Here is a 16,552-nt window from a genome sequence, read left to right as displayed (position 1 = left end):
AATAAAGTAAACAACATAGGGACAAATTAAAACAATTATAAAATGTAAAGCTGAAAACAATATCAAATTAGACTAAATTACATTCATTTTAAAAGTTGATGAACAAAAGTTTAACATTTTAATCAATATTTTTATTTAGAAAATATTATAAAAATATATATTGATGGATGAACGTTCGCATGATATATATAGTTATGAACCAATTACTTAGTGTGAAACTAAAAAAGTTTTATACCTAGATTTTTTAGGATCGTTGGATAAGAAAAAAAATCAAAAACTGAAATTAAAAGTAGAATATATTCAATAAAAAAAGAATTTAAAAACTAATAAGTTTTAAATTAATTTATAATCATTAGATTTAAATAAATAAATAAATGATTTGAATTTAATTAAAATTTATAACAATAAATAAATCTTTTCCCAACTCATGGTGATTTTTTTTTTTTACGGTAAACTCGTTTTCTCCATTTTTTTTCTCTCTCATACAGAATTATCCATAAAGAATTCTTTCGATGTTCTCAACTTGATCTAGCTTGACTTTGGAATAGAGAATTAAGTCGTCGACAAATACGACGGGAGAGATTGGAGATCCATTTCGAACAAATTGAAAAACAAAACAGTTATATTAATCATAAATTTGAAGAGGGACGGTGGCCACTTGGCAGTATTGAGTTTCATTTGTAAGATTTAAAAAAGAACAAAAAGAAAAATCTTGTGGGTTTTTTACCCTTAAAGTTAAGAAATTTTGTATCCCAAAAACATCTTTATTTGATTCAAGACCAATGCTTCCTTTAGGGGATATCAGCAGTGAATATGGAACTCATCTTGTTTTTTCCTTCTTTTGCTTGAGGAAAGAAAATCTGAAGTTTTCTTTTTGTATTTTGTCTGGAAAGAGCAGCACATTTACAACAAGTGCATGCATAAACTTGTTAATGCTTTGTTTCGAGTTTGAACCCCCTCTAAAGATCTCATTTTTATTAGAAATTAAAGTTTAATCAAATATCATTCTAGACTATGAATGTTAAATAAATGGTCGACCATAAAAATAATTAAATATAGTAAGGATCAAGAGATAATGGGTAATTAAAATAAAGAAGAACTATCAATGATGAATATGAGATTTTTTATTGATAATATGTCATGTTCATAACATGTTAAGTTGATAACAAGTAGAGTAATATCATATACTTTTTGGGTTAATTTTGGATATGTTTTCATATTAAGTCTAAATGTAAGTTGGGTTCAATTATTACACAATCTAGTTTAATACGAGTTTAAGCCTTTCTCAGGTCGAGTTTAAATTTAAAATTATTAGATTCAACTCGAATTTAAGTCATACTGATTCAAACTAAAATCAGTTTCAGTCGATTTTACAGGTAGATCAAACTTTTACATCCTGTTGTGCGGTAATTCACGAATATTCAATATTAACTTGTACTATTTTCCCTTTCATATCATGCTAATAAATAAGTAAAAGTTTATATTTTTTTTAAAGTTAAAATGAAAAATAAATTTAAAATAATTATACGAAAATTTTTAAAGATTCCACTATTGTGAAAAGAAAAAAATACTACTCCAAATCAATCACCTCCAAATAAAAGAGTAGGGATCACATTAGCTTAATATATGAAGTTAAAAGGTTAAAATTTTAATCTCCAAATTTTAATTATACTTTTATAATTAACAAATTATTTATAAATTCCATATCTCGAAAACCATATATATGATATTTAATTCAAAAACCATAAATCAAATTCCATATATAATATTTTGTATTCTTCCTTTACTATACAAGGAGTATAATATTCTAGAATTCCTTGTCCTATTATATATATAAAATATTAAATTCATAAACCTTAAATTTAAAAGGCTAGCATTTAAGATTCTACTCAATCATGGTATTGACTTGAGCTTCCTTAATATCCGGCACCGGCACCGACACACCGCCGCCGCCGCCAAAAACCTAATAATTGATTCACATCGGGCCCCATGCCTCAGGCCCCAATCACGCCACTGGCAAACACGAGAACAATAAAACACCGTCCCACAACCGCACCTCTCGAACTCATACACCTTCGTCTCAGGCCACCCGCACCCTTCATGACCGCAAAGCTTTAGACCCTTTCCCATCCTCGACTCCTCGAACCATTCTTTCAAAAACACGTTCACTGGGTGCTCCGATTTCAAAGACTACTCCAGTTTTAGCGATCGGCTGACTGCATAATGTCCTGCCATCATGTATGGGCAATAGGCGAGCTCAAGGATTGCGTCCAGGTGGCCAAACCCCGAGTCGCCGATTCTGGTCGGTTTTGGAGCCACCGCTTCCGTTGAAATGTATGATTGCGAGAGAGTAAAGCGCTAGTGCATGGGACTTGCTCGCTGCTCTGCCCATTAAATGCTTCTGATTCCATGTTTTTGAAAGCAGTAAAATCCAATCAACAAGGCAGCACGTTTCAACATATAAATTTTAGTAGTAAAATCCAATCTAATTCTACAGATAGTTAGAGAGTACGGACCATGCCAAGAGTGTAACAAGCTTCGATGTTGCCGGTCTTAAAACGGCGTACCAGAAAACAGTCGGCAGAAATATGCCAGTTTCGAGCTCTCATCACTAAAACTTTTGCACCAACTTTTGATAGCACAACTGGATGATACCATAAACTGCTAATCCTTTTACATCTGTCTCATAAGATATGAAATTCCCTTCCATATGCCCGCAACTCAAATAAAAAGATTAAAGCTAAAGAAGATTTTGACGTACGTTAAGAGGGCGTTGAAGAAATCAGCAGGTGAAGAAGCGGAAGAACCCAGATTGCAAAGGATTAAAAGGACGACTTCGTCTGGTAGTTCATCAAACAGATTGGATCTTTGGGGACAAATCTTTTACCTCTGCTTTCCACCTCATTAATATTGTGAGAATCAAGGTGATACTTTTCATTGAAATCATATTTACCTTTTTAATGAAAACATTTAATAGATCACATAATGATTTCTTTCTTGCAACTTCATCAATATTATGGTGATATTTTTTATGACGACATTTAAAATTAAAACAATTAAGGTTGATCGATTTAGGGAATAATTAGTTTATTAATGTCATGTTTATCATCTACATTAATTTATATAATATATTTTTAACTATTTTTCATAATAATTTATGTTGTAAAATAAAATATTATGGCATGTTTACATCTTTTACCTCGTATGCATAGTAGAGATGAAAATCGGGTCATTTCGAGTTTAAATTATATACAGTTTTGGTTAGATTTAGGTTATATTTGATCTAATTTTGATTTATTTTAAGTTTATGACTAGTCAGTTCAAGTCAATTCAATAATAGATCGACTGATTTTCAGGTTGGATTAATATCAGATTGATCAGTTTTTGGATCAATATCAGATATGTTAATTTTTTAGTCGGGTCAGTGTCAGATCAATCAATTTCTATTTGATTCAACCTTTAGATTTTCAGGTGAATTCGAGTTGAGTTGATATTTGACTTGATTTGTATATTCATATTACTTTTAAATGGGAACTCTTTATTTAAAATTTGTATTCATGTTAATCCCCATATAGGAAGAAAAAAATTAAGTTCGAGGAAGAAACATCATTAAACTTGACATTAATCACCATTGTCTTTTAATCTGATATGTTAAACAAAACAATAAATTTTGCTCTTTTGATCCTCACATAGGTTGAAAGCACAAGAAAAATGATAGGTCTTTTGGTATGCAATATGATTCTATGGTCGTCGATGATTTCTATTTGATTCCATCAAATATTTGCTTCTATCGGATGGTGAGGGAGAGGATTTGAACGCATGTGGATCTAAGGAAGTTATCGACGAATTTATGGTTTTCGGGATCAATAAGTGAGTGAGGTTGAGGGTAAGGTTATTGTTAGGTATGGCTCATAAATATACCAGTAAAGAGGACAGGAGATGAAGCGGAGTGAGCGAACATCAACTGTCCTTACAAAGAAAGTCTCGTTGTGGGGTTACGAATTATGTGGGTTGGGGGTGCGGGGGCGCAAGCCCCGCGGTACGATACAGGGTTAATTTTGTAATTATGTACCAGGGTTTTCTATTATAAATAGAGATGTAACCTAGACCTAAAAGATCATTGAATAAAAACTTCTAGCGCCGCCTAGGCACCGAGGACGTAAGCACATTGCCGAACCTCGTAAAATTCTCGTGTTCTTTTGTTTTCTTTACCCGTTTTCGTCAACAATTGGTATCAGATGTCAGGAGCAAAAATTCGAAGTCGCGAAATTCGATGGTCAGGGTAACTTCGGATTATGGCAAACGAGGGTGAAGGATCTATTGGCGCAGCAAGGGATCTTGAAGGCTTTGCGATCTACAAAGCCGGCGTCGATGGATGAGGAAGATTGGGAAGAATTGCAGCAGCGAGCGGCAGGAACCATACGATTATGCTTGGCGGACGAGGTCATGTATCATCTATCGTCTCCAGACGAAATTTGGAGGAAGTTGGAAAGTCAGTTTATGTCCAAAATCCTTAACGACAAAACTGTATCTGAAGCAGCGGCTGTATGGGCTGAAGATGCAGGACGATCACAATTTGGCGCAACACGTGAATGTCTTCAATCAAATTGTTTCTGATCTGGCTCGTCTTGATGTGAAAATTGAGGATGAAGACAGAGCGATGATTCTGTTGTGTTCGTTGCCTCCCTCTTACGAACACATGGTGACTACTCTTACATATGGGAAAGAGACTATCAATGTTGAGGAGATTACTGCAGCCTTGTTGGCTCACAACCAGCGGAAGCAGAATGCAGGGGAAAGCTCTCAAGCCGATAGCTTATATGTCAAGGGTAATCGAGATCGTGGACGGAAGCCAGAGAAGGCAGGGTCCGGGAAGCGGAATTCCAGATCCAAATCCAGGGATAAGAAGACGATTCACTGTTACAAGTGCAAGGAGGTGGGACATATGAAGCGAGACTGTCCGAAGTTGAAAAAGCAAACTGATGAGAAGCGTGATGGCTCATCCAAGTCTGTGAACGTGGTCGAGGATGATAATTCTGATTGCAGTGAGGGTGATATGCTTTCTATTTCAACGACACAATTGACGGATGCTTGGATTCTTGATTCTGGATGTTCTTATCACATCACACCAAATAGGGAATGGTTTTCGACATACATGCCGGTTAATTCTGGTTCGGTTTATTTGGGTGATGATCGATGTTGCAATATTGTTGGTATTGGTGATGTCAGAATTAAGATGCACGATGGCTCCGTTCGGACGTTGAGTGGTGTTCGACATATCCCAGACTTGAAGAAGAATTTGATTTCCTTGGGCACTTTGCACAAGAATGGTTTTATCCCTAAGGCTGACGAGGATAGGGAAACCATTCGGATTGTTAAAGGAGCATTGACTGTGATGAAAGGCAAGATGACTGCAGGAAATATCTACAGATTGTTAGGGAGTACCGTTGCAGGTGGAGTTCACTATGTTGAGTCCTGTGATGATACGACAAAATTGTGGCATATGCGCCTTGCTCATCTTAGTGAAAGTGGTATGGTAGAATTTCACAAGAGAAACTTGTTGCATGGTGTCAAAAGCTGTAAGCTCGACTTTTGCAAGTATTGTGTTCTTGGTAAACAGACTAAAGTCCGTTTCAAGACTGCGAAGCACACAACTCAAGGGATTCTTGATTATGTGCATTCTGATGTATGGGGGCCTTTCACGGAAAGTTTGGGTGGATCTAGGTACTATGTTACTTTTATTGATGATTTTTCACGGAAAGTTTGGGTGTATTTTTTGAAACAGAAATCTGAAGTTTTTGAGAAGTTCAAGCTGTGGAAAGCTGAGGTAGAAAACCAAACAGGACGAAAAATCAAGTGTTTGCGGTCTGACAATGGTACGAAGTACACAGATTCACAGTTCCTACAATTCTGTAAGGAGCATGGGATTCAGAGGCATTTTACAGTGCGCAAGACACCACAACAGAATGGTGTTGCGGAACGAATGAACAGGTCGTTGAATGAAAGAGCCAGATGTTTGCGGTTGAATGCGGGGCTTCCCAAACACTTCTGGGCTGAGGCTGTTAACATGGCGTGTTACCTTATCAACAGATCGCCAAGGGCATCGCTGACTGGGAAAGTTGCAGAAGAGGTATGGACTGGTCATGATGTTAGTTTTGATAACTTACGGATTTTTGGTTGTCCTGCTTATGTGCATGTACCTGCTGATGAGAGATCCAAACTTGATGCAAAATCGAAGGAGTGCATTTTTCTGGGTTACAAGAAAGGTGTCAAAGGATTCAAGTTCTGGGATCCAGTTGCGTAGAAAGTTGTGATTAGTAGAGATGTCGTTTTTGATGAACAATCCATGTTGCAGCAGAAGCAAGACACGACAGTGGTGGATTTCGAGCAGTTTCCAGTTGAGAAACCAGAAACTTCTCAACTGACTTCTGGTGGTTCCACTACGGATGATTTGCAGGATTATAGCCTCGCCAGAGACAGGGTGAGACGGACGAATATAAAGCCTCCGAACAGATTGGGTTTTGAAGACTTGGTATCTTTTGCACTTATTGTTAGCAGTGATGATCCGGTTACTTTTCATGATGCCGTTACTAGTCAGGAAAACGACAAGTGGATGGCAGCCATGGTTGAGGTGATGGAGTCTTTGAATCACAATCGCACATGGGAGTTAGTTCCCCTTCCTGAGGGTAAGAAGCCGATTGGTTGCAAATGGGTGTATAAGAAGAAACCAGTAGTAACAGAAAAAGAGGGGGAGAAGTTCAAGGCTCGTTTGGTAGCGAAGGGTTTTTCACAGCAGAAAGGAGTTGATTATGATGAAATATTTTCTCCTGTGGTCAGGCACACTTCAATCCGAGCAGTACTTGCATTGGTGGCTAGTTGGGATTTGCATTTAGAGCAGATGGATGTTAAAACTGCTTTTTTGCATGGTGATTTAGAGGAGCAGATCTACATGCGGCAACCTGAAGGTTTCACTCAACCTGGAAACGAGCATTTAGTTTGCAGATTGAAGAATCTTTGTACGGGTTGAAACAGTCTCCGAGACAGTGGTATAAACGGTTTGACTCCTATATGATCAAGATTGGCTACAACCGATGTGAGTATGATTGTTGTGTCTATGTTAAGAGCCTTGATGATGGTTCTTTTATTTTTCTATTACTGTATGTTGATGATATGTTGATTGCTGCGAAGAACATGGATGATGTTATCGGTTTGAAAACTTTATTGAGTCAGGAATTTGATATGAAAGATTTAGGTGCTGTAAAGAAAATTCTTGGAATGGAAATTTACAGGGACAGAGACTCAAGGAAACTGCGGCTATCTCAACGGGGTTATGTTGAGAAAATGCTAGAAAGGTTTGCGATGAGCAGCGCAAAACCAGTTAGCACTCCATTGGCGAATCACTTTAAGCTCTCATCAGAACAGTGCCCCAAGACAGATAAGGAAGCTGAAGATATGGCAAAGGTTCCGTATTCTAATGCTGTTGGCTGCTTGATGTATGCGATGGTATGTACTCGTCCTGATTTAGCTCATGCTGTTAGTCAAGTTTGTAAGTACATGTCTAAACCTGGTAAGCAACATTGGGAAGCAGTCAAGTGGATCTTTCGGTACTTAAAGGGTACTGTGGGACATGGAATTGTTTTTGGGAGTCAGCGGGATAACCCTTTGGTTGTAGGATATGTGGATTCAGACTATGCAGGTGACTTGGATAATAGAAGATCTACGACATGGTATGTCTTTACTCTTGGTGGAGGGCCTATTTGTTGGAAGCCTACTGTTCAATCTATTGTGGCTCTATCTACAACTGAAGCTGAGTACATGGCAGCGGCTGAAGCTGCAAAAGAAGCTTTATGGCTTACTGGTTTAGTGAAGGAGTTGGGTGTTCAACAAGGTGGAGTTCAGTTGCTTTGTGATAATCAAAGTGCTATTCACTTGGCTAAGAATCAGGTGTATCGTGCTAGAACTAAACATATTGATGTAAGGTTCCACAAGATCAGAGAGTTGGTTGCATCTAGAGAGGTTTTGTTTCAGAAGGTACATACTGATGAAAATGCCGCTGATATGTTCACTAAGCCAGTTACGACAGACAAGTTCAAGCATTGCTTGGACTTGTTGAATGTTTCGAGTTGTTAAAGAATCAAGGTAACCCAACCCACATTGAATTTTCCAAGAGGCAGGATATTCGCCAAGGTGGATATTTGTTAGGTATGGCTCATAAATATACCAGTAAAGAGGACAGGAGATGGAACGGAGTGAGCGAAGCGAACATCAACTGTCCTTACAAAGAAAGTCTCGTTGTGGGGTTACGAATTATGTGGGTTGGGGGTGCGGGGGCGCAGCCCTCGCGGTACGGTACAGGGTTAATTTTGTAATTATGTACCAGGGTTTTCTATTATAAATAGAGATGTAACCTAGACCTAAAAGATCATTGAATAAAAACTTCTAGCGCCGCCTAGGCACCGAGGACGTAAGCACATTGCCGAACCTCGTAAAATTCTCGTGTTCTTTTGTTTTCTTTACCCGTTTTCGTCAACAGTTATCGAGGAAGAGGGTGAGGCCAGTCCAAAAATGTCGTTGAGGATTGGTATATATACATATATATATATATATATATGTAATAACATAAATATTTTGAATTGAGTGAACACAAATTATGTTTTAAGGTAGAAACCATCAATAAAATAAATAATTAATAGAAAAAATGCATATTTTAAGATAACCATAAAATACATATACATCTATTCTAATACATAAATAATAATAAAATATGACATATCATAAAAAATATTAATTAAATAATCTATACCATCTTATTTATATGTGGAATAACTAAAATAAGAGTAAATTGAATGTTGAGTGATTAATTAGAAACTTTTAAGTTTTATTAACTAAAATAGAAGTGAACATAAAGTTAAGCAGTGATGTTTGTAATTCACCCTGTTTTTCAGCATTTCCCAATTACTACTATTTCCCGGTTCTCTATAAAAACAACAATTTCAAAGGAGGTTCTCCTCTAAGTCACCTAAATTAGGACTAATAAACGGTGTGACATGTAAAAAGGTTATAAGTTAAAAGTGCTACCTACAATGCTATAAATTGGAATTGAAAAAGTTATCAGTCGGAGTAACATAATATGTTACACTAAAATGTTATATAAGATAAGAAAATGAGTTATAAACAATGAATCTTATGAATACTATTAATATTTTACGTTATACCTAAAATGTTATCAAAGTTTAAGTTGATAGAACATTAGATTTTCTCACAATAATAAAATAAGTTAAAAACTGAAAAAGTTATAAATATATATAAGAAATACGGTTGCACCCAAATGTCTTGGTTTACTAAGAAGTAGGTTGCGATATATAATGTTAATATTTGTATTAATAAAATAGGTTGCACCCAAGAAAGTCATGGTTCACTAAGAAAATATGTTTGCAATTTGGAATCTTAATATTTTTAATAAGAAAATGCGTTGCGCCTAAAATATTATCAAAGTTTAAGCTGATGGAGCCTTGTATTTTCCAAAGATAAGAAAATAAGTTAAAAGCTAAAAATATTATGAATGTATATAAGAAATACAGTTGCATCCAATTATATTATGGTTCATTAAGAAACATGTTGCGATCTGTAACGTTAATGTTTTATTAATAAAATAGGTTGTTCTCAAGTATGTTATGGTTCACTAAGAAAGTCGGTTGCGAACTTTAATGTAATGTTAATATTTTTTTAATAAAATAGGTTACGCCCTATAATGTCATGATTCACTAAGAAATATGTTACAATATGTTATGTTAATATTTTTATTAATAAAATAAATTACTCCCAAAAAAATAAAAAAAACAGTTCAAAAATTTAAATCTTGATACTTAATATATTATTATGATAAGATCAAAATTTAAAATGATCGACACTTTTAAAAATTGAAAAAAAATTGATAAAAAGATCAAAATTTAAAATATCGATACTTATACAATGATATCGGTACTTTTAGATATTGAACTAGTCAATGAATATGATCGATAGTTAAAATATCGATACATATGTTATGAGGTTTGATATTTTTTTTATATCGATACTTATGTTATTATATTTGTGGAAAAGTTTGATACTTTGTAGCATTCTCATTTTCATGTTTTTTAATTCGAAAGTATCGATTTTTTTGGAAGTATCGATATTTATTATGAGTGAATTTAGAGATAAATTATTTAAGAAAACAGTTTGAAATATAAAATATCGATACTTAATCTATGTTGATCGATACTTTTGCATAAAAAGACGCTACCTATTATGTTATCATGAAAAACATGTTTTATTTTACTTTTCTCATAATATAAACGGTTTCATACTTATAGTTTAAAATGTTAACATTTAAAAAGGGCGTTACCTAGTACGTTATCATGAGCAACATGTTTTGTCTTACTTTTGCATAATATAAACAATTTCATACTTATAATTTAAACAGTTGACATTAAAAAGTGTTACTTAGTATGTTATCATTAGCAACATGTTTTGTCTTACTTTTGTATAATATAAACGGTTTCATACTTTTAACTTAAACGGTTGACATAAAAAAGGTGTTACCTACTACGTTATCATGAGAAACATGTTTTGTCTTACTTTTGCACCATATAAACGGTTTCATACTTATAACTTAAACATTTGACATTAAATAAGGCGATGCCTACTACATTATCACGACCATAACAAAATAAGTTAAAATATTAAAATATTATGAATATTTATAATTTTTTTTTTGAAAATATCGATATTTGTGGAAAAAGTATTGATACTTTGCATCCTTCTCATTTTCTATGTTTTTTCTTTAAATTTGAAAGTATTACTACTTTTATCAAAAGTATTCATACTTTCGAATTAAAAAAATGATATTTAAATTTCAAATTTAAAAGTAACAATACTTTTGGAAAAGTATCCATACATTTGAATTTGAAAAAAACATGGAAAATGGTATTTTAACTTTTGAAATTTAAAAGCAATAATACTATTGGAAATGTATCGATACTTTGCAACCTTCTCATTTTCCATATTTTTCTTTAAATTCGAAATCGATACTTTTAGAAAAGTATCCATACTTTTGAATTTTTTATAATAGAAAAATTAACATTCCAGATTGCAACTTGCTTTCTTAGTGAATCATAACATTTTTATGCACAACCCATTTTATTGATAAAAATATTAACAATTCATATCGCAACCTATTTTTTAGTCACATACATTAATGACACTCAACCCATTTTATTAATAAAAGTTTTAACATTCCAGATCGTAACCTATTTATTAGTGAACCATGATATTTTTTGGCGCGACCCATTTTTTTTAATAAAAATATGAACATTCCAGATCATAATGTATTTCTTAGTAAACCATGATATTTTTGTGTGCAACCCATTTTATTAATAAAAATATTTAACATTCCATATCGTAACATATTTATTAGCGAACCATAACATTTTTAGGCGCAACCATATTTTTTATATATATCCATAACATTTTCATTTTTTAACTTATTTTCTTATTGTAGTAATGTCTAAGACCCCAACAGCTTAAACTCTGGTATCATTTTAAGCGCAACCTAAAATGTTAATAATATTCAAAACATTTACTGTTTATAACTTATTTGTGTATCATTTATAATATTTTAGGTGTAACCTATTGTGTTACTGCAGTGATATCTTTTTCGGTTCCGCTTTGTAACATTTTGTGTTCCGCTTTTAACTTGTAAGATAGGTTTACCGTTTACACCATTTTAAGATATTTTAAAATAGTTACAATCTAATATATTACATATAAGTTAACATTTCCAATCCCGTTTAACCAATTTTGTTAAGGATTTGTTTTTTCAAATTTTTTATTGCGCCGTTTTTTAACCTTATATTAATCTACCGTTTCTTAGAATTCCCTATAATTTCAATATTTATGCTTCCTTTTGGTGTTTTTCCCGAAAAATCATCTTTTTAATTTAATATTCCCGATCAGGCACCGGTCAGACTATATTTCCCAATCTAACACCCTTTGTAGTAAGGCGCGCTATACGCTGATTTGGTGCCACGTGGGGTAAGGTGCCCCCCCTGTGGCGCGCCTTATGCTGACATGGATACACGTGTGTATGGCACGGAGCAGGGGCCGCGCCATACGCCACGTAAGATATAGCGCCGGGCAGGGGTCGCGCTATTCAATTATCTGAATTATCAAACATGCATAATGCAAGGCGCGGTGCAAGGACCGCACCTTGCATTATTTTCCCAAACTTCTCGGCTTTAAGGCATCCTCTCTCGGCTATAAATAGTCGTCTCCCGTAAACTCTCTCACCAACAATCCTTTGAATTAGTAAATAACATCCGACAATCATCTTATATTTGATTCAGAAGTTTGCTCGATCTTTCGTTATAAGGTAATTTTGTTATAATATTTATTTTATAGTTATATATGATTATTTGAAAAAATATTATACTAATTATTTTCAATTAATTTATGTGTTTGTAGAATTAGAAAGTGTGAGCATACGTCGAAATATTTTTGCGGTGTAGGTAATAATATAAAATTATACTATTTAAATTATTTACATTTATGTGTAAAAAATTTATTCTGTTATATTTTTGGTCATATATTATTTATTTAATCAGGTTTGTTTTAGTTGTTTTTTACAGATATAATATTGTTGCACTTTTAAACTCTAAGAATGACGTGACTTTCAGCTATTGTTTATTATGATGGAGAAATTCGAGAAGATGAAACCGGCGTTGTTTTCGTATCAAATGAGCGTGTTAAAATATCATTCAAGAGAAACATAACTCTTGAGGAGCTGATAATGAAGATTTCGAGGAAGGTTCATGTTGAAAGTAGTAGAAAAATGTAGTCGTTGCAGTACAGATTTCCAGCATCATTGTTGCCATTAAATTTATGCACCGTTCGAACTATCGAACAATGATGACGTTGAAATGATGGCTGATTCTCAAAGTAATTATTCATACGGCGATATTGAGATGTATGCAAAGTTTGTTCAAGTGTGTGCTGTTCGGGGTCAGCCATTAAGCTCACACTATGGGCTGGCTGAACAAGTTGACAGCTCGACTACAGTAATGTGTAATGATTTTAATGCCATAATGGGAAATCCACATCATGGTGCCGACACATCAACTTCAATGGGGAGACATTCATCCGCAACTCCTTACGATATGTACCGAGGTGGGTCCACGAACAATCCATATGGCAATATCGCGTCCAGTTCGAGGAGAAGGCATTCATCTGCAAATTTCTTTGACCTTAATATGGAGATGCCATCGATAGAACAATCCGTGCAATTTCCATTTGACACAATGGCTTCAAGCTCCAGGGGGAGGCATTCGACTACGAGCTTTTTCGATCTCAATCCAGATATGCCTTCTAGTTCAAGGGGAAGGCGTGTCAGTAGTAGGTTCTTCGACCTAAATGTGGAGAGCATGGACGAACCATCATCTCCACCAGAAGAACCGCTTCGAGAGCCTGGTGCAGATGATGCTGAGACTGGACTATTCATTCACCTAGAATCACCGCAATTCAACTCTGATGGTAATGATGATGTAGATGAAGTTCCAGCAAATGTGGCACAAACTAACCCTCCAACACACATGTATTAAGCTGATTATGATGCAATGTACGGGCCAGAATTTGCAGATATGCCTCATCTCGGTGACTATGGATATTACTCATCAATAAATAATGGTGAGTTCTCTTTAGGCATGGAGTTTTCAAGCAACGAAGAAGCGATGATGGCTATCAAAAATTACAATATCCGTAATTCTGTTCAGTCCAGAGTCGACCGCTCCACGACCAAAAAATATGTATGCTACTGTGCCCGACGCGAAAACGGATGCAATTGGATGGTTCACGTATCGAAGAGGAAGAGGAAAAACAACAGATGAGAACTAACAGTATACAACGGTCCTCACACATGTTGTGCTGGAGGGGTTAACCAAGATCATCCCAACTTGGACTCTGAAGTGATATGCCAAGCCATCATGCCCATGGTAAAAGCAAGCTCTCATATAGCTATTGCAGTGTTGATTTCAGATATACAATCGCAGTATGGGTACAATGTCTCATACAAAAAAGCTTGGTTGGCAAAACAAAATGCCATTGTCAAACTTCATGGAGAATGGGATGCATCTTACAACGAATTTCCAGGTTGGTTTAGGTTGGTGCGGACGTTGAATCCTGGGACAATTGTGGACTTCGAAACCTCCTATGCATACCATAATGATCGAGTTCTACGTGATCGATGCCAATTCTACCGGGTTTTTTGGACTTAGCCACAGTGCGTTAATGCTGTCAAATACTGCAAGCCTGTTGTCCAGATCGATGGGACTTTCTTGTATGGAAAATACAAGCAAGTTTTATTATTGGCAGTTGTCCAAGATGTCTATCGCAATATTCTTTCAGTTGCTTTTGCTCTTGTCGAAGGAGAAGATACATATTCTTGGGCTTTTTTCCTCCGAAACCTACGTGCACATGTTATCACGAGGGAGAAAATCTGTGTCATTTCAGATCGCGGAGCTGGGATCAAAGCAGTAATGGAGTCTTTGGGTCCAATATGGAAACCACCCTTTGTCCAACATAGGTATTGTCTCCGACACATTGCTGTGAACTACCATGGAAGATACAAGAAGAATGATGAGCGTCAATTAATTGTGCGCATGGGTAAGTGAAAACAAGTTAGTAAGTTATGCATTTTTTGATCATTTTAATTTTGCAAAGAAATCAAGTTATTAAGTTATACATTTTTTATCAGGTTACGAACTACTTCCTCGAACGTTTAAATCAATGCTTCAAGATTTAAGGGTAAAGAACGAGGAAGGATACGATTACATTAGCCTCATCGATAAAGAAATGTGGACGAACGCATATGATGGTGGATATCGATATGGACACATGACGACCAACTTGGCTAAGGCAATCAATTCAACCTTAAAGGGTGCACGTCACTTACCTGTAGTGGCTTTGGTAAAAACTATATATTTTCGTTTGGGGGTGCTTTTTGCGAAGCTCGAGGGACAAGCTGAAACCTGGATGTAAGGCGGTCATGTCTATCACCCTAAATTAGTTGCAGATATATAGAAAAAAATACTGCATCAAATGGAATGTCTGTAACAAGCTTCTCTAGAAGTCATGAAATATTTCGTGTCACAGAGTTGCCGCAACCTCTTCAAGGGATTAAAGCTGTGTCGTTAAGAGTAAATCTAAGGGACATAACGCGACTGTGGGTTTTTCAAGCTCTGAAGTATCCATGCTCTCATGTGATAGCAGTTTGCTCACATACACATCAAGACTATAACCGTTTTGTGGATCCCGTACACCTACTATCTGAAGTTTTTAAGGTATACAAATTTGAGTTTCCCCCCATAGGTAATGACAAAGACCCTAATGAGGTTCAAGATTATCTTCAGATTGTACCAAATCTGAGTTTATTAAGGGAGTGTGGTTGTCCAAAATCCAATCGAATTCATTGCGATATGGATATTCGAGAAAGATCTAGACAAGACAGAAGATGTGGGCACTGTAGAAACCCAGAACACACTAGAAAAACATGTCCACTTCTGTTGTTAAGGTATACAAATTTGAGTTTCCCCCCATAGGTAATGACAAGACCCTAATGAGTTCAAGATTATCTTCAGATGTACCAAATCTGAGTTTATTAAGGGAGTGTGGTTGTCCAAAATCCAATCGAATTCATTGCGATATGGATATTCGAGAAAGATCTAGACAAGACAGAAGATGTGGGCACTGTAGAAACCCAGAACACACTAGAAAAACATGTCCACTTCTGTTGTCATCAAGTAACAATTGATGAGGAAATGATGTAGTTGTTTATCAAATAATAATTCTTGTACTTTACTTTGCATTTACTTCAAGTTAATATTATTTGATAACCGCTGATGAAGATAAAAAAAATGATACAATTATATGAGATTAGACGTTGGTGTTATATTAACGAATAATTGATATTAACGATACAAAAAGTATTAAATGATAAATGATAACCAAATTACAATAACTTATATTAAATGATAAATTACCAAAGTAAGTATTAAATGATAAATAATAAAAAAATTACAATAAAAAAGTCCAATAAACAACTAAAATAAAAAAGTACTAAATACAAGTATAAAAAAAATAAAATCTATCGATGCCTATGACGCGAATGTGTTCCGCAGGGTGGTGGCTGTCGGTCTCGAGGAGGATTTCTTCGTCTCACTGGTTGTGACTCCTCGCTGTCATCATCATCATTGTCGTCGTCGTCGTCGTCCTCCTCCTCCTCCTCCTCCTCCTCCTAAGTAGGTACATTAGGTTGATGAGGAGCTAATGACGATGAAGCACCTCCATAGAATAAGGACCCTCGAGGTGTATGACTGACTATCCCACCGACCTGTGAAAACTAGGAAAACTCATAAAATCCAGACATTGCTGAGTGTGAAAATTGTACAGGAGGTGTCTGTGCTGCGGCCATGGGTGATGAGGCTGAACCCGCCAAATATCCAGTATATGAACCCCAAGTCAG

General features: G+C 35.4%; 1 pseudogene; it reads right to left on the bottom strand.

The window, feature by feature from the left end:
• Positions 1-1,893: 1,893 nt before the first annotated feature.
• On the bottom strand, positions 1,894-2,970 carry LOC120144447 (annotated as a pseudogene).
• Positions 2,971-16,552: the final 13,582 nt, after the last annotated feature.

The sequence above is a fragment of the Hibiscus syriacus genome, unplaced genomic scaffold (assembly GCF_006381635.1).
Source record: "Hibiscus syriacus cultivar Baekdansim isolate YM2019G1 unplaced genomic scaffold, ASM638163v2 tig00110890_pilon, whole genome shotgun sequence".
Classification (NCBI taxonomy): Eukaryota; Viridiplantae; Streptophyta; class Magnoliopsida; order Malvales; family Malvaceae; genus Hibiscus; species Hibiscus syriacus.
This window is presented reverse-complemented; position numbering and strand designations above follow the sequence as displayed.